Source organism: Danio rerio, chromosome 4 (assembly GCF_052040795.2).
Source record: "Danio rerio strain M-AB ecotype USA chromosome 4, GRCz13ab, whole genome shotgun sequence".
Taxonomy (NCBI): domain Eukaryota; kingdom Metazoa; phylum Chordata; class Actinopteri; order Cypriniformes; family Danionidae; genus Danio; species Danio rerio.
Window position 1 is genome coordinate 4,489,588 of NC_141024.2, and position 9,944 is coordinate 4,499,531.

The following is a 9,944-nucleotide window of genomic DNA, read 5'->3' on the forward strand; positions in this document are numbered from 1 at the left end:
TTCCACTGTGGCGACCCCAGATTAATAAAGGGACTAAGCCGAAAAGAAAATGAATGAATGAAAATCATGTCTAAAATAAAATTCAGATCATCGAGCTTCATGTCAAGAGTCTTGAGTTCAAATCCCCTTACTGCTTACTGTTAAATTGTGGCATAGTGGTTAAAGATGTTAACTACTAACAAGGATGCAAGTAGGACATTGCTTTAAATCCACTTAACAATAGTTTTAATTGCTTTAAAGTTACTGTCATATAGACTATTTTGAGAGATGTAAACAAAAACAAATGGTCCTTATGTATTTCCTGTTGTACATTTTTAATTTATTTATCATTTTTAATGATAACAAGCAGAAAATGTTAATTGGCCAATGAGAAAACCAAATTGAAATGCTCTATTAAGACTTCTGAAGAGTCGACGCAGTTTTCACTGTGTAAATGTCAGCTGAGCTCATATTTTAGAAGTAGGTAAGACATGTAAACATTACATTGATGACTCATCTTGCACTACCAAATCTGCCCAATCAAATTCGTTCTACATGACATCACTCCCAAAAAGCTCACGTGACTGCTTTAGCACAACAAACGGCCTTTGTTGACTATCAGGTGGAAACTTGACATCAGAAAAAGCCTTTGCAAAGGATATAAACGCGTGTGGATGTGGAGGAGCGTCAGGTGAAATATGTGCAGCACACAACGGACACACGTGTGTATCTTCACTGCTGCAGACCCGCCCTCACTGTCATTCATCTGCAGAGAGAGAGCAATGACTGAACACAAAAACTACAACGACATCACTACAAGCTTACAGCATTACTCTCATACAAACTCTCAAGACTTTATACACAATTAAGCGCTTCTTCACGCCGAAAGTCACTTACAGGTGAGTCGCGTTACTCCATTTCTGCACTTGCTGTCGCTATTTTGTTTGCTGTCGGGCTGTAATGAGCTGTTGACTGACATTATGAGTCTGTCACTGAGCTGTCATCTGCTGGAACCCAACTTTAAGCCAGTAAAACGGCATGAACTTAACCAAATCTTGTCAAGGGATCAAATACGTAAATTTGTTGTCTAGATAGATAGATAGATAGATAGATAGATAGATAGATAGATAGATAGATAGATAGATAGATAGATAGAATGCTCAGCGTAAGTACACCCCTCACAAATCTATTTTAAATACATATTTTAATAGGAAACTATACAATATTATATTTGTGCATTTTAGTCAGTACTGAAGCCAAATCTGGAGCTTATCTAACAAAGTAGCTTACGATAATGGTCCAAAAACTAGTACACCCGAATTTATGTTACAGACAAATATTAAATACAAATTTTAAAATGAGGAAAAATCAAGAGAAGCCAAATTTTTATTTTAAAATTTAGTTTTGTAGGTTATAATTTATATTTGCAATATTTAATTGTATTATCTTATGATTTCTAAATATGTTTGGTGACTAAATTATTATTTTAATAAATATATCTGTTTATTAAATCGGTTTTGTTTAAATGCACCAAATACATTGCTTGTGTTCACTGAGAAATGGATAAAAATATTCAAAATGGGGTGCACTTAATTATGCAGAGATGGATGGATAGATAGACAGATACTTTATTCATCCTAAAAGCTGATTCATAAATTCCAGAAGTATCCACAAATAATTGTAGATTAAAACCAATACAAGATAAATAAATACACATCTGAGTACATATACCTATATATGAGCAATTGCAGCATTATGGATGTGACATCTGCAGTAAAAACTCAAAACATAAATTCACATAGAATGTTTATGCTAACATTATATTGAAACATTGCATTATTTTTTTCCAAAGCAACTGACCAGTTAAGGGAGCAGAAAATATCAATCTGTAAACATGTTTTGTACTTTAAATGAGGAAAATAAACATGCGTTATGCATGTGATCAAAAAGAGTCTGCGTGTTTACAGTATACAACATACTTTGTAGAAATTCTGTGGATTAAACTGCTTGACCCAAAATAAATATTGATAATGAAAAGGATAAAATATGTCTCTCTCTAGAACAAAAATTATTCACTTTATTTTATTTGACATGTTTGCATTTATGAGGAAAAAGAGTCGTTATGGATGTGACAGGTGTGAAATTTTCATTCGTGTGACTTTGGTAAATCAAATATAATAGTGAAAACATTGACAGTTCAATTTTGAGTATTTCTAAAGTACTGTCAAATACAAGAAAACACAAAAAAACATAATCGGTTTCCATATTTTTATGAAATCTTAATTTATTTCAATGCAAGGTTGACGTTTGCATGCAATTGCTCATATACATGTATAGTAAAGCACTTTAATCTATTGTGGAAATACCATATTTTACTACAATACACCACATATTACTTTATTAAAGCAGAGTGTTTATTAAGTTTTAGTGTAGTTAATACTACAATATTCTGTGAATTTTATTTAATGGTGTTGTGAATATCATAGTAAATATAGTGTATTTACTATAAATTACTATAGTAAATACACTATATACCCTTACACTATATATAAAATACTATAGTATTTACCTTAGTATGTTCTTCACCGGTTTCCCCCACAGTCCAAACACATGTGCTATAGGTGAATTGGGTAAACAAAACTGGCCATAGTCCATGAGTGTAAATGTTGGCGTGTGTGGGTGTTTCCCCAGAACTGTGTTGCAGCTGGCGGGACATATGCTGAGTAAAACGTATGCTGGATAAGTTGGCGGTTCATTCCGCTGTGGTGACCTCTGATGAATAAAGGGAATTCTATTAAGGCTTCAATTGCACGCCTGCAGCTGGTTCAAAATGCAGCCGCTATGCTTTTAACTGCAACAGAAAAAAATCTAGAATCTCACCAGTTTTATCATCCCTTCACTGGCTCCCAGTCCAGTTTAAGATTCAACACAAGTCATTGCCACTTGTTTTTAAAGGTTTGAATGGTCCCACGCCTACCTACATCAGTGAGCTTCTTCACTGGCATACTTCATTGAGGCCAATCAGGCCGGAAAACAAGTTTCAGCTAATTGTTCCCAAACCATGGTTGAAATCAAGAGCTGACAGAGCTTTTTCTGTCACAGTCTCATGTCTGTGGAATGGTCTGCCTTTACATATTAGGTCATGTTCTTCCCTTGGTGCTTTTGAGTCTCATTTAAAAAATCACCTTCTGTCTCTTGCTTCTTGATTGCAATTAATTAATTTTATTGTTTTATATATTTAGCTTTACGTATATATATATAAATAAAGCAAACAAACAAACAATGAAGAATTATTCTTTTCTCATTGTAGTGCACATGATTTATGGACCATTGGTTCCAGTTCATGCATTATCTCCAGCTCTACTGGTAAGTGAAAATGTCCACTTGCATACCTTTACATTTTCATATCCAGGTATTTTTAGATGTACATAAGTGTGCAATTGAAGAGTTCAGATGCAAAAACTTCAAAGTGCCGTCTGGAGTTTTCTTCTACAACGAGCAGTTTTCTCAGCCTCTGATGTTTGTTCAGTTTCTTCATATTAAAAGTGATGAAAATAACAAATTCTCTGCCATAAAAGTGAAATTACTAAATCAAGACATAGGAGCCTGCGAGGTTTTTGCATCTGACCTCTTCAGTTGTTTATCGACACATTATAATATCTAATATTAACTTCTAAATAAAAATTGAAAATGCAAAAAAAGCCTGCTAGAAAATAGACTAATAATTGAAGAGCAGACAGTTGATGTTATAAAAATGATACAGAATTCCTGAAGAACAATATGATCTGTGAAGTTTTATACATATACAATAGATGTAGTTTATCAAAATCTCTAGACGAAAGTGAAATATTAAATTTCATTATTTTAGAATGGCACCAGTGCAGTTCACAAAAATCACCACAGGAGGGCAACATGTTTATAACCATTAAATTAGATTTGAAGTTGTGTAACTCACCCAAATCACCACAAGAGGGCAAAAGTTTTAAATTCATTACATTTGCAAAGGTGTAATTCATAAATATCTCCACACGAGGGTGAACTTTTAATTTTATTTTAGAGCGGCAGCAGTGCAGTTCACAAACATCACCACAAGAGGGCGAATATTTTAAATACATTATATTAAAAATTTGCAAAGGCGTAATTCAGAATAATCTCCACATGAGGGCGCAATATTTAATACAAATGTAACATTTGCATATTTGTCTATTATTAGCTCAGATATTCAGTGTGTAATAATGTGTGTATTTGTTTGTCTGCTCTACAGGATCAGTGACGTGTTGTGGACTGTAAGACTGTTGAACAGAAGCAGAGACGTGTGGACAGACACTGACTGTACTGATGATGATCATCTGCTGCTGCACAGGTGATGTAGATCATGTATGATTGTGTGTTCCACATGTCGGTTACCATCATTTGCTTTGTGGAGGGTCACTCCTCTAGAAAGTAAATGATGGTAACCGAAACGGGTGGGGAAGGGACGAAGGTCCAGAATTTTTATACAGTTCATTTTAAATTTTTTGGCAGGCTGTAAAGTATAACCCCTGCTGGACACGGCTCCGGAAGCTCCAGGGGGAGACCGAACTGGTATCCCCCCTTCTTCAGGCGCGCCTCACACTCACTCACCATTCACACATATCGCAGAGTTCTGGCTGGGACCGATACCAGCAACCCCTGAAGCCGTGGGGCAGCGCTCTTACCACAGAGCCACAGATCTCCTGTCTGAACACCTGCTGGAACTGATGTTTGGATGCTGACCTGTGTGTGAGCTGATTCAATAAAACAAGATACAAATCAGATGTGAACCCTTGTCTTTATGAGTCTCTTCCTCAGAGAACTTGTGTTTATTGACTCACCCATCATGAGTATCACACCAGCGTCCATCATCAGGATGGTGAATATAATGAGCTGAAGGTGGACATTAGTCAAAGTGAGGATTGAACCCGGGTCTTCTTGATTAAAGTCCAACACTTTATGACCTGAGCCACCAAGTCTGATGTTGGAGGACATATCTGAATGGGGCTTTATCACAAACTCCATCATGACCAAGGTTTGACACATATTTCTTTGTAATTTGGCTCACAAAACAACCATATCCAAAAATCAAGCTCTGTGGTTCAGTGGATGAGCGTTTAACTATTGTACAGAAGTGCGAAGGATCAAATCCCACTCTTGCTATATTCAAGTCAGATTTGGACTCTTGTCTTTATGAGTCTCTTCCTCAGAGAACTTGTGTTTATTCACTCAATCATCATGAGTTTCACATCAGCGTCCAGCTTGAACTCATTATATTCACCATCAGCTTCCATCATCAGGGCAGGACACTGATGGTGAATATAATAAGCTAAATCTGGACATTAGCCATAGTGAGATTTGAACCCGGGTCTCTTTGTTTAAAGTTCAACACTTCATGACCTGAGCCACAGAGTCTGGATGGTGAAGCAAATGTTTGAATGGAGCTTTATCTATTTCCTAATTTTACCTGTGATTTGAGATAAATTTCTTTGTTATTTGGTTTACAAAAAGACCATTGCCAGAAGTCAAGGCCTGTGGCTCAGTGGATGAGTCTTTGACCGCTCTACAGAAGACTGAAGGATCGAAACCCTCACTTGCTACAATTACATCACATCTTTGTTAAAACTCTCAATAAAACCTATTTCCAGCAGTCTAAATTCATCCATCTCAGTGGCTCAAGTCATAAAGTAATGTGCTTTCATGCAGGAGACCTGGGTTCAAATCTCTCTATTGCTTCCTTTACTGTCATTTGCTGGAATTCAGTCAGACAAAGTGGCCCAAGCAGCATGAAAGCTATGATGGGCTAGTGGCTGAACACACAGTCAATGTGAACGAGACTACGGTAGAGGCTTGGGTACGAAACTCACTTCGCTGTGTGGATCACACGAAAAGAACTGCTGAAAGGAAAGTAATCAGTGCAGGATTGAGGAAAAACACTTTTGTTTTTTGTATTTGGATCAGCAGTAAAGAGCAGTAACAGGACTCAGATTTGAACCCAGGTATGCTTTGAGAACTTCACATCTCAGGCTGTGTGCTCTGACCACTACACCATCAGCACACACACAAACACACACTTCTTTCTCCAGTGTAAGGATGACCACATTTACACATTTTGAAAAAAAAAAAACTGAATAAACACAAATAATTAATAACAAATGTAAATGATACAAAATACATTCAAACTACATCATATGCTAATATATTATTATATTTCATTGTTCAAAATGTGAAAAACCTGCTTATTCTTCAGTCAAACACATCAACCATATGTTAAATGATCTTACAGCTGCTTGTGGGGCTTTAAATGTCACTAAACACAATTAAACACTGTAAATATCATCATTTACCTCTAAAGTCTCCTCATACTGTATTGAGCACTCTACACCAAATCTGGCCAATCAGATGCTTTCTACAGAAAGTCCCTCCCCCAACATACACGCGACAGAGCAGCAGCACAACAAACACACTTTCTGGACTCTCTACTGGAAATATGAGCTCATAAATACCTTTACTGGAGCTGTGAATCCGCCTGGATGTGGAGGAGTGTGTGGAGGAGCGTCAGAAAGAGGAAAGATGTGCAGCAGAAACACAACAGACACACGTGTGTATCTTCACTGCTGCAGAGGAGGAGAGAGAGCAATGCCTGAACACAAACACTACAGCAACATCACTACAAACAAACCCACCGAAACAAAGTCACTTACAGGTGAGTCGCGTTACTCTCCATTTCTGCACTTTGTGTCGCTTTTCTTCACTGTCGGGCTGTAATATGTGCTGTTGACTGACATTATGAGTCTGTCACTGAGCTGTCATCTGCTGGAGTTCAACTTGACGCCAGTAAAACGGTGTACCTGTGATGATCTGTGGCGCTGTTGTCAAAGGTGTTCAGGCTAAAAGAGCAGCTCGCTGATGCCGCCTAGTGGAGCGGATGGACACTGCGCTTTAATGCGCACACCTACTCCCACACCTTACAGTGACGTCTTACATTGCAAGTCTGATGTATGCAGTCTCAGTTTGCAAATCCAAGTCTGCATCCAGATACTATTGGAGAAAGACTGATCAAATCTGCTTCATTACAGAGCTTACAAGATTTTTTAATCCACTTGTTGCATCTTAATATAGCAACAGAAATACTTATAATTTAACACTTCATGCACAGCTTAATACAATATATGATTTTTAAAAAGCAGTCATCTTTAAAAGGCATTCATGAAAGGAAATGTGGTCGTGTTTTTGTTGGTATAATTATTACTTGTGTCTGCGTCAGTGAAATCTGTAAGCAATGAAAACATTCTGTATCCCAGATATAAGAGCTCGTCAGATAAATTAAATGTGTTTATTGATGAGAGGTGTATTAATTACATACAGGCTAAATGACGATCTAGAGTGAATAACAGCATAATGAGAAAGCCACAAGCTTTAAAGTACAATATTTTACATTTAATTTGGCAATATTTTATGTCAAGTCTGTAGTCATCAGCTTTTGACAATAGTTTTATATTACATTAATATTTGTTTGATTTTTCCATATTGTTAATCGAGCATTTATCCTGAACTTTTAAATAAAGCGAGCAAAAATAATCACTTATAAATGATCAGATGTTTAAGTGTGCTTTAAAGATTAAACATTGGTTAAACACACGGACATTGTCAGGAGGGAAATTACCAGGTGAGACCAAAACGACTGGTTGAATACTGGTATAATCTACATCCAGACTGGCAGCTGCTGCTACACAGAAAGTCTCTCCAGCATATAAAAGAAATTACTTTGAAAAGAATTAACAAATAAAATGGTTAATAACTCAGTAAACAGTTGTTTCTAGTCCATCAAGAATAAAGTTCTGCTCAAGAGCTCTCCATGACCTCTGACCTGGCTTGGTAGATCCTGAAAACAGAGATTTGACAGAGACAGAGACTCTCCGACTGAACACATCACTAAATGAGGTCATGTTTAACTTCATTCACTGATTAAATCAGAGTTCCTGCAGGTTTCACCAAGTCAAATTTAAGACATTTTAATGACCATTATGAATGAAATTGTAGACTTATACACGGCTAAAGGCTGAGGATTTGTCTCTAATATCCCAGTTGGAAAAGATTTTCCCTTGCCCTTTAAAAAACGATTATAATGTAAAACATTTAATACAACAATCATAATAATAATTTAATAATACAAATCTAGGTCAGGTCAGTATCCTCAGCAATAAATAAATAACTTATTAGCAAATGTTACTGTAGGGAAAGTAATTAAATTGAAAGTTGTATTGAGATTGTTGGTGATTGTCTGGGTATTAATAGCCAGATTGGGAAGCTATAAATGAACAAGGGAAAATTAAGAGCTGTTAAATAAGATTTAAGACCTATAACACAATATTTCAGTTGATTTAAGACTTCTGAAGGTCTAAAACTTTGCTTTTGTGATTTAAGACATTTTAACACTTTTAATACCGCAGACACCTCAACACTTCCTGCTTTCTTTTACACAATAAAATGTTTATGGTTGTCACCATCAGTGGATGAAAATGCAGCTGCGCCACAGGAAGCTGAAATCTCAATGCTTTGCATTTGCTGTGCTGAAATTCACAAAAATCACCACAATCATTCAAATCAACAGATCTGCAATAGTGTAATTCAGAAACATCACCACAGGAGGGCGACATGTTTAAATTCATTCAATTAGATTTGCAGTTGTGTAATTCACCAAAATCACCACACGAGGGCGAATATTTTAAATTCATTAAATTCGCAGCGCTGCAATTCAGAAATTCTCCACACGAGGCTGAAACTTTCAGTATTTTAAAACAGCAGCAGTGCAGTGCACAAAAATCCCCACAAGAGGGCGAATATTTTAAATTCAGTAAATTTAAGATTTGATAAAGTCTAGTTCAGAGAAATCTCCACATGAGGGCGCAATATTTCCTACATATGTAATATTTGTATATTTGTCTATTATTAGCTCAGATATTCAGTGTGTAATAATGTGTGTATTTGTTTGTCTGCTCTACAGGATCAGTGAAGTGTTGTGGACTGTAAGCCTGTTGAACAGAAGCAGAGACGTGTGGACAGACACTGACTGTACTGATGATGATCATCTGCTGCTGCACAGGTGATGTAGATCATGTGTATGATTGTGTGATTGTCTTGCACATGTCGGTTACCATCATTTGCTTTGTGGAGGGTCACTCCTCTACAAAGTAAATGATGGTAACCGAAACGGGTGGGGAAGGGACGAAGGTCCAGAATTTTTATACAGTTCATTTTAAATTTTTTGGCAGGCTGTAAAGTATAACCCCTGCTGGACACGGCTCCGGAAGCTCCAGGGGGAGACCGAACTGGTATCCCCCCTTCTTCAGGCACGCCTCACACTCACTCACCATTCACACATATCGCAGAGTTCTGGCTGGGACCGATACCAGCAACCCCTGAAGCCGTGGGGCAGCGCTCTTACCACAGAGCCACAGATCTCCTGTTTGAACACCTGCTGGAACTGATGTTTGACTGCTGACCTGTGTGTGAGCTGATTCAATAAAACAAGATACAAGTCAGATCTGAACCCTTGTCTTTATGAGTCTCTTCCTCAGAGAACTTGTGTTTATTGACTCACCCATCATGAGTTTCACATCAGCGTCCATCATCAGGATGGTGAATATAATGAGCTGAAGGTGGACATTAGCCACAGTGAGGATTGAACCCGGGTCTTCTTGATTAAAGCCCAACACTTTATGACCTGAGCCACCAAGTCTGATGTTGGAGTAGATATCTGAATGGGGCTTTATCACTAACTCCATCATGACCAAGGTTTGACACATATTTCTTTGTAATTTGGCTCACAAAACAACCATATCCGAAAATCAAGCTCTGTGGTTCAAAGGATGAGCATTCAACTATCATACAGAAGTGCGAAGGATCAAATCTCACTCTTGCTAGATTCAAGTCAGATGTGAACTCTTGTC

The 9,944-nt window shown here is 37.2% G+C and overlaps 1 protein-coding gene and 1 long non-coding RNA gene across 10 annotated transcripts in view; one reads left to right on the forward strand and one right to left on the reverse strand.

Annotated features, from left to right (window-relative positions):
- asb15b (ankyrin repeat and SOCS box containing 15b) overlaps nucleotides 1–9,944 on the reverse strand; it is a 32,455-nt gene that overhangs the window by 11,510 nt on the left and 11,001 nt on the right. For 2 of the 9 annotated variants that reach the window (XM_087247508.1, XM_087247512.1), the window contains exons 1-2: nucleotides 6,696–6,856; nucleotides 6,498–6,608 (exon numbers count right to left, since the gene is read on the reverse strand). The exons of 5 other annotated variants lie outside the window; for them this stretch is intronic. The gene's annotated coding sequence lies outside the window, so the exon portion shown is untranslated. Of the gene's footprint in view, nucleotides 1–6,497; nucleotides 7,033–9,944 lie in introns of those variants that run through there. 2 more of the 9 variants (XM_087247511.1, XM_087247513.1) reach the window with 2 other exon arrangements.
- On the forward strand, nucleotides 543–9,536 carry LOC101884529 (uncharacterized). The gene is made up of 6 exons (XR_015482454.1): nucleotides 543–878; nucleotides 3,290–3,345; nucleotides 4,244–4,342; nucleotides 4,504–6,697; nucleotides 8,999–9,097; nucleotides 9,267–9,536. It is a non-coding gene; the product is annotated as an uncharacterized LOC101884529 (long non-coding RNA).